Source organism: Vollenhovia emeryi, unplaced genomic scaffold (assembly GCF_000949405.1).
Source record: "Vollenhovia emeryi isolate VEMERY1.0 unplaced genomic scaffold, V.emery_V1.0 DF939140.1, whole genome shotgun sequence".
In the NCBI taxonomy this organism is placed as follows: Eukaryota; Metazoa; Arthropoda; class Insecta; order Hymenoptera; family Formicidae; genus Vollenhovia; species Vollenhovia emeryi.
This window is the reverse complement of record NW_011967226.1, coordinates 1,307,821-1,317,047: the sequence shown is the minus strand read 5'-3', so window position 1 is coordinate 1,317,047 and position 9,227 is coordinate 1,307,821. Positions and strand designations below refer to the sequence as shown.

Genomic DNA, 9,227 nt, shown 5'->3' with positions numbered 1-9,227 from the left:
TAGCACAGCATCCATACGGATCATTGTTTGGCTAAACACTCTGAACGTGTATTTAAGCCAAAGTTAAATATAAGAATTGAGTGTAAACAAGCCTTAGTGTGCAATCGAATTCGCTATTAGTCGCTTTCCGCGCACGTCCGGCGCAAAATACGAGTTTTCTAACAGGAATTCAGTCACACTCGGTGACAATCGTGCACGAAGAATAAAAAGGAAATCCCAAGGTCCCGCGGAGCGGCTCTTTGCGCGGCCCCTTACTTATCGTTAGAGCCCGCACGTGTAACGGCCTAATTGGAATAATTGTTCAATATAATTTAGCCGAGCCGCGAGCGCCTTCCTTGAAAAAAATTAACCCTCTTTAAAACATAACTGTAACCTACTTGCGCGAAATAAAAGTAGCCCGGCGGTCTTTCTAAAAGCAATTACTCGAAGCAATTTGCTCGTACTTTCAGGGCGCACTGTAAATTAGCCGCGGCAAGAGTGTACCGGCGTCGCATGTGACGTGCACGGTACACGTAATTTCCTCGTCGATTATGTTCCAGCGGCATAACAGCGCTTCTGTCAGTTTCCTGCCCGCGCGCACACAGTACGAGAACCACTTGGGCCGGTCGAGAAGAAGGGCGCCGGAAGCCCCGTGGAAAAGGGCCGGAAGTATCCTCCAGGCGGGAAGAGACCAGACCTACGACATCGCTCAAAGGACCATTCCCTCCCCTCTTCCTCTCACTCTGTCTCTCTCGCTCGCTCGCTCGCTCCCTTCTCGAGCTCGTTACCGCCGAACCGTGTCCTGAAGTATAGCACCACAAAGCGAAGTACAACTCTCGACCACACGTGGTCCGCTCGACAAGCACGTCCGTTGGAGTCGCCCAGAAGCACCCTGTGTGTCATCAAACATCAACGACGTCGACAATCACGACGACATCGACGACGGTCAACAACAGCGACCACCGACCAACGACTCCCACGCCAAATCCCATCGACCTTTCCAAGTTCATAGGAAGCGCGGCGCACGTCCTACGAATGACGCGTAAAGGAGGAGGTCGATTCGATGGAGGGAGAGAGAGAGAGAGAGAGGGAGAGAGGAAAGAGAAAGAGGGCGAAACCGCATTTATCGATACTACCGGATCCAACGATCCCTCCCCGAAGAGCGTACAACGACTTCGGGTATACAGAGCGCTCCGGGCATTGAGTCAAGATTAAAAGAAACGGCGTATACGGCGCTCGCGTATAAAGGCAGACGAGGGGTGAGATAAAAAGAGGAAGGAGCAAGAGGCGAGAAAGGCTGAAAGAGAGAGAGAGAGAGAGAGAGGGAGCGAGAGGGGAGGCAGCCGGGCACGGGGACAGGCAACGCTCGCGTACCGGCTGCCTCTCGTCGCGCCTGCGCTTCCCGTCGGAAAGCTCCGGCTCGTTCTCTCGGTCCTCGTCGGTCGTAGCCGTGATCCTCCGTTCCGCCGGTGTCGCCCACCTCGAGCTCAGTGAGCCGGTGTGTGAGCGCCGCGACGCCTAGAACAGCACTATCGTCGCCGGAGTTTTCGTTGTCGTCGCCATCCTCGTCGTCCTCGTCGTCGTCATTCCCGTCGGCGTGGAGTTGGCGACGGTCCCACGTTTCCCCTTGTCCCCGTCGTCGTCGTCGTCGTCGTCGTCGTTCTCGATCGAGCGCCGTCTGTCCTCGTCGTTCTCGTGATCACCGCTTCATCGTCGTTCTAGTCATCGTCATCGTCATCGTCATCGTCATCGTCATCGTCATCATCGTCGTCGTCGTCGTTGTCTCGCTGCTCTCTCGTGGTGCTGGCGCTATCCGGGAGGCACGCGACTACCCCGAGCGGTTTCCGTGCGCGAGTCGCCGCGGGAAGAGAGAGACGGACGAGTGCAGTACTACGGGCTCGTTCCTCCCCTCTCACTCCTCCTTCTCCTCCGCACCTTCGCTCTTTCTCCTCCCACTCTCTTTCTCTCTCTTTCTCTCTTGCTCCGTATATGCACGCTCTCGCCCTCTGCTGCCGCCGCTGCTGCTGCTGCTGCTGCTGCCGCCGTCGTCGTCGCCGTCGCCGATCGCTCGTCGCTCTCTCTCGTTCCCACGACCACGCTCGTCCTTCGCACGACGTACCGTGCACCGTGCGCCTCCTCGGCCATCGTACCGTCTTCGCGCCGCTTGCGACTCACGTGCCACGCCACACGGACACACGGCGCACCTACGAGGGCAGATTTCACGTCCCGCGAGTTCTCCCGTCGTCCGTCGCCCCCGGTCTCTCTTCCTCGACGTCGCGAGACGACGGCCGCGCGGCAGGGCCGAGTGCAACGGCGAGCGAGAGCGCGAGGGATAGAGAGGAGGAGTGAGCCCGAACGAGAGCAGGGGAGAAAGAGAGAGAGAGAGGGAGAGAAGGACACGCGACGCGCAGAAGAGGACGCAGGATCGTGTAGACGCCGTGGCGTCGTATCCGTCGTGCCCGCGGGACCTCCGAGGTGGACACTCGTGTAAGAAAATGTACTCGCGTGACGGTCCTTAAACTTGGCCGCGGGCGTGCATCCCCCGTGTGCGGAGAGGGCACGAGGAAGCGAGACGGCGAGGAGTCGGGGGTGTCTGTCTCCACCGGCAGGGAGGGCGTTAGAGCGAGAGAGAACGCGGGAAAGCGGGGCAGAGAGGGAGAGTTAGAGGGGCGGCTGGGAGGGGAGAGAAACGTACGACAGAGAAGATAACGATGCTCGAACGTGATGCTATACACGTCCGCGAGGGTTGTTCCGAACGACGACGGTAAACCGAATCATCATTTGATTCCTTCTGGATTGCGTGGTATATATACGTATATGACGGCGCGGCGCGGCGCGGCGCGGTGCGTGCGTGCCGCTGCGAGCGCGCCTTGCGGACTCTGCGCGTCGGCGGGGCAAGGGTTGGTGCGCGAAGCAACGTAATAGCTCGCAACCAAGACGTGAGCGTAAACGTAGAATAGCGCGCAAGCTTCGGCCTATGTCGTACGGTTACGCTTACGCCAAAGCTCGCGCGCTCTCTGCGTTTACGCTTGCGTCGCTCTGTCGCAAGCTTATTACGTCGCTTCGTGCTGCGAGCCTGGCGGCGACCCCGTGGGGTACGCGCTGCTGCCGTCGCGGCTCGGCTCGGCTCGCCTCGGCTCGGCTCGCTCGCGGCCAAGTCTTTGTTTCGATGTTTCTGCATAAATTCGTTCTTATGTATACTCGTCGCACACGCTTGCACGCAATTTACTGTTGGTGTACATTTGCTACTTGAGATGATCGATGTATGCACGTTGGTGGTGTGTTGTCCGGCGCCGATTTGATTGTCTCTCGATATCGCGACATAACGGGCTCACGTCGCCGACTGAATTGCCGTGAATTGAGAAGGATCCGAGTGCGCGCCGAGAGCAGCGGGGCTGTATCTGCGCGTTAAGCTCGACTCTATTTTTAGGCCGTAAACAGTTAGGCCCGTATTCCGAATCCTCTTTCGTCGATAACAAGCGCCTCTGAAAAGGCGCCTTGTAGCCAATCGGGAGGCATATTGGCCACTTTTAGAGGCGCTTTTGTCGATAAAAGAGAATTCGGAGTACGGGCCTTGCAGCCTCATTTATATCAGTCGCCTTTGTATCTTTTCGCACTTGGACCTTTCCCGAGTCGCACGGTGTTCGTTCGGCGCTGCGTACACCGCTGATTATTGCCGTTTAATTCTAAGTTTACTGTGTATTTGTATATACATGTATTATAATACCAAGAGATCGCATTCGATGTGTAACGTGGGATGAGCATCAGATAGATTTAACGTTAAATGCGCGATGTGAATGCGAACTGATGATGTAACTCTGAGATCTCCCCGCAATATGAATGCATGTATCTGTACGGATAGCTTTCGTGTGAAAGGAATCAAGTGCCTTTATGTTAAAACCGAGAAACAGCCTCCTAGACTCGTCTCTAGAGAAAACGATATAATATTTCGTATTACAATAACGATCTATGGTTGCATAGCAGTGCACGCTTCAACTTACCTAGTCGAGTATTTAATAGAACAACAATGTACATATCTGTAAATATATCTGTGTTTATACAAAACTCATCCAACGCGTCGTTCGAATATTCAAGTAGAGATGTGTGTTACACGTTGTTTTGTAAACCGACCACTCCCCTCGTCTTGTTGTTCGCGAACGATAAATAATAAAGACTTTCGTTACCCTTAATGTTACACCGTTCATCGATTCCGTCGGAGGATATAATAAAAATTTGCCATGACCTGTTGAATGCCATAAAAAGAGTTCCCGTTATAACTCCAGAAAAGTTCACGTTCATCGATAAGGACAGCCGGAGAGTCGCATGACGAAATACGGAAGCATGCGGAATTATGCGGAAATAAAGTTGGACGAACGCGCGTGAACTCGGCGCGAAACGCGAACGGAAAATGACGGGGTTGATTTTACTAATCGAGTCCATTTGCACGAATTCGCAAAAGCCTAGTGGCAATTTGCTCGTTGATTTTTTCACAACGAGAGATTACGAAGATGAGCAACTACATGTCGATACTCGCCCTCCTACTAGCTTAATCGCAATGTTGTCATTTACGATCCAGCATTGATTACTGTCTTTAACAATGGAATTTAATAACTCACAAACAGATACAATATCGCCAGTAGTTTATAACCAATGATGTATCATTTTTAAACGACCTACACTGGCCAATGTTTTTATTTAAAAAAAAAACGTTTCGGTTCCAGATTTGGACCTTTTTCAGGTAATCTGCAAACGTACATGACTTAGCACTAAACATTTTTTATACACAGGGTGTCGCATTTTAAATGATCCACGCAAATATCTCCAAAAATATGAAAGATAACGAAAAAACGTTTCAAACGAAAGATCATTTAAAATGAGACACCCTGTATAAGACAAAAAGTAATTATAACGGAGGTAAACCATACATTTAAGGTAAACCAGTTCACACAATTGTTAATCTCGTTATAATTACTTTTTGTTTAAAAAAATGTTTAGTGCCAAGTTATGTACGTGTGCGGATTACTTGAAAAGGGTCGAAATCTGGGACCGAAACGTCGTTTTTTTTTTTTAAATAAAGACATTGGCCAGTGTAGGTCGTTTAAAAATCACACATCAATGGAATTTAACTCGCTGCGTTTTTGCCCTCCACGTTCCTTCCCCACTTCTCTCGGTCACTTTGGAATGTCCCGGCGAAGTGAGCATCGAGCTTCTTTTAGCGTTAATGCGGCATAGCATGATATACGATTATCGTTAATTTCCTGAATGTCCTGGCACACAAGGCAACGACGCGAGTATAACGCTCGAGTGACGCGTTCGCGCAATCGATTTGTTTGTCACAACTCCTTCTACAAAGAACAATTTTTTTTATTGGAGCATACTCAAAATTCAGATAGCTCGCGATAAGTCGCTCTTTACACCATTCATTAACGTTGAAAAGCTGATGATATCTGAATATATACATTTCACTCGCGTCGTGCCAGGAAAGAATAACTGTTTGTGCTAAATATGTACAGAAACATTCGTGATGCATGCGAACTTACATAAACGTAGCGTGATAAATTATAAGAGGCTAACAGGTTATTAGCGAATTCGGTAGCTTGCACTAGCGCGCGCCGAGCGCACACTAACAATAAGGCTTGTTTTTACAGTCAATTCATGTGTTTAAGAATCGTCGTAACTACTTTTTCAAATACTTGTTAGCCAGTAAAACAATCTGCACAACGTTCGTACGGATAATTTTTTTGGCCAAATAGTTTTCGGACATGTACTCGAGATGACCATAAATACAGAGGAAAGTCCTCTATTATGGGGTAGAAACCTCCTAATAAGAGAGGTTTCTACTACATTAATAGACATCTGTTGGTTCCACCATGAATTGATTGCTCTTGGAGTAAAATCTGTTTAATAAAAGATTAATTGTTAGATCGCGTGTAATAGCTGCGAAAAGATATTTGTTATTGCATTTGGATGTTGAAAACCGAGGGGGAAACCGCTGACCAAAATCTTGTACACCAATGCCCACTAATGCCCAATGGACATTACTTTATCTTATTATATTATTTTATCCTATTTATCTTGGTTTATCTTATTTTATCTTTATAATGCCCTAGCATTCATCGCAAGTAATCGCATCCTCACTCTATTACTCTATTTTATTATCTTACTTTATCTTGTTCTATCTCTTATTTTATCTTTATAATGCCCCAGCAAGGTCTAATGCCCAAAAAATGCCCTAGCAATGCCCAGTAATGCCGCAAATCTGTACACCACAATGCCCTCAGCGGTTTCCCCCTCGGTAGACTCTGAACAAGCCTTGGAGTGCACTCGGTGCGCACTAGTGCAAGCTGGCGAATTCGCTACGAGTAATGAACGGAACGGAAAAACGCGAGGAAAGTAGGCACAGACCAAAGTTCGTAGAATATCGCATAAGCGGGAAACGACAGCTTCTTATCAATTTTCGATTCCACAGGGGTCGCACGTATACGAGGTGGACAAGAGAAAATGACGGCGCGGATGCGGAAATAGCGGCCGAGAGGGAAAGAGACGACGCGACGTGAAATGCAAAAATTCTAAGACGCACCGCGGAGAGATAATTTGTAATACAATACGAAACTGATGCGGGGGGGGGGGCGCAGCCACGAAAATTTCTCGGGGCCTTTAATAACGCGAGACCGGGCGTAACTTATCTGCGAAACGGCACTCGCCTCAAATGTAGCGCGCGATGTAACCGGATATAATTTCGCGGCGGAGTCGCGTGCGCGCGCGTACGCTCTCGCGAGTGATTCATCGGCGCGTTTACACGACGTCGGGCGAGGAAAGGCGGCTATTTTCGGATAGCGCTCGTTGCGGAACGGGACGCTTTTAACGGGCTCTTATGCCGTTAAAACAGGAAGCTGATACCGACGTATCACTGTTATCGTATAATATGAATTTATATGACAATGCCTTTCTATTACGACCGACAATGGCGGCGGCGGCGGCGACGGTGGTGTAATATTACCAAGTCGCCCCGCGCTGTAATGTATAGCCGTATGCGCTCGGCGCGCTCTCTCTCTCTCCTCCGCGGACCATAAAGCGAATAATATAGCTTGCACGCGAAATGAAATATTTCAATTGCGGGACTCGCGTTAATTGCGCGCGCGCTCGCCCGCTCGCTCGCTCGCGCGGCCGCGGCGTTTCAATTATCGTAATGAATTACGACGTACGCGAATTCCGTCGACGCAAGCGCGGATATACGGGTGGATCTCCGCCGCGGACGGTGCTACTCGATCGATCTCAATCCGGACGTGGCGTTCGAAAGCGCGCGTGGAATATAATGAATATGTAAATATTCGACGCGGGGGGGGGGGGAGAGGGGGGAAGGGGCCCGTTGTCGCTTGTAAATAGCGGGGTGCGCGTGTAACAGGTGGTGTGCTCTCTGTCTCGCCCGGCGTCGGCGTCGGTGTCGTCGCTCGTCACACCTGACAATGGCACGCAGGCCGGCGGCGGACCGCGACGACGTAGCGCCGGTGCGCGGTGGACGGAAGCGGGCCCTCGGCCCTCGGCCCTCGGCCCTCCGCTCGCCACCGACGACGTCGTACGCGGCGGGCGAAATTCCTCGCGCTTTCACGACACGGCGTTCGCCGGCACGAATTCGTATGCCCGTTCGTCGTACCGTTTGCACGTGAGTGTGTGTGTGTGTGTGTGTGCGCGCGCGCGCGTGCATGCCACCGGGACGCATGTGTGGGGCCCCGCGGGCGTGTACACGGCGTGCAGGGCACTAAAAGTTAAACGGCGCATTTTTGCGATCGCTCGTTACCGCGCGATAAAATTTACGCGCGCTATAAATAATTGCGGCAAACACCGGCGCGTCGTATTCTCTCCCGAATGCTCGCGCCCCTCCGTTTTACCCGCCAATAAAATTGTCTGAATTTTTCGATCGCGCGCTTTAGTCCTCTCCCCCTCCCCCTGATTACTTGTTCAGATTTCGTCGAAGCTCGTTATAAAGTCAACTTTTTGTGGAGAAACCTTTCCGAGTCAATCAACCGCGTGCAGGTTCGAGATCCCGTCCACGAACGGCATGCGAATTCGCGCGTGGAACGCACGGTTTTTCGAGGGATTTCTTAAGCGAGGGACGTAATTAGGCGAGACACGTCAAACCGGTGAACCGCGTGTAAGCGCGCATGCACGCCATCGTTCTAATTTATTAATTTGTCAAAGCCGCCAAGTCTCGCCAGCGATCAACTCGTCGACTTTGCGCAACTTGGATTTTACAATACTCGATCGTAGGGAAAACGATACCGAAGGCGAGCGCTTCCGGTTCGACGGGGATGCAACAATAACGAAGCTCGATACGAGCCGATACCACTCGCGTCTCGTAAAACGAGCCGGAGGAGCGTCGCGTATCGGGTTCCCCTCCTCCCCGCGGGCTCGCGTAATTACGCCATCGCGAAGGGCTTCGCGACTCGCTTTTGAATCGCCGTCGCGTCGACCTTCGGGGTTCCCTCGGCGAAACGATCGGCGGCACGTGATATGACGCGGCGATCGATATCTTTACGCCGCCCCGGCATGCATTGTGTGAAAGGCGTGATCTTTCGCAGGGCTCGCTCCACATCCCGCAGGCTACTGTCGACTGCAACGTAATCGTCCCACGAGCTCGCCCCCGGCCCATCGTCGCACCTGCATTGTCGTCCGCAAGATCAACCAATGATCCGGGCGAGGGGAGGGGAGTACGTGCTGGTGCGTTCGGCGCGCTGTGGAGACGACGGGATGAAATCGCGCGGTGTTATTAGCCGGAAGATTCGAATCGATTCGCGTCGCGCCGAGTAATACCCCGATGGTGGTGGTGCGCGGCTTGATAATCACGATAAGTGAGCGCGTTCTTATCGCGACGTTGATGAAACACGTGTGCGAGACGCGCGTGTGATCGCGCATCGACTTGACTGGCCGCCCGGGATCCACGTGTACGAGCACAAACGCGTTCTTCGAGGAGCAGAGAGATCGCTCTCCAGTGACCGGTGAGTACTGCTTCGCTCGCTATCAAGTGCCCTTTGTCAGCGGCGTCTGCCTAGTTGCGGCCAAACGGACCGACTGGCACTTCTGGAGGCTGCTCGCGAGGCGAAGCCACTCCGCGGCGTCTTTCTCTATCGCGCCGAGCAATATTGTCGCGGCAATGTCATTCATTATTTCAAATGCGAAGCAATAAAGGGTATAAGAGCCGAGACAGGGCGTTAGTGTCTAATAGCGAATTCGGTTGCTTGCACTAGTGC

At 51.9% G+C, this 9,227-nt stretch overlaps 1 protein-coding gene across 3 annotated transcripts in view; it reads left to right on the top strand.

Annotated features, from left to right (window-relative positions):
* The first annotated feature begins 68 nt into the window (after positions 1-68).
* The window catches only part of LOC105567128 (melatonin receptor type 1B-A-like), a 186,865-nt gene continuing 177,706 nt past the window's right edge, over positions 69-9,227 (top strand). Inside the window, exons 1-2 of one of the 3 annotated variants that reach the window (XM_012021715.1) lie at positions 69-2,466; positions 8,559-8,975. The gene's annotated coding sequence lies outside the window, so the exon portion shown is untranslated. Of the gene's footprint in view, positions 2,744-6,245; positions 6,576-8,558; positions 8,976-9,227 lie in introns of those variants that run through there. The other 2 variants (XM_012021716.1, XM_012021717.1) reach the window with 2 other exon arrangements.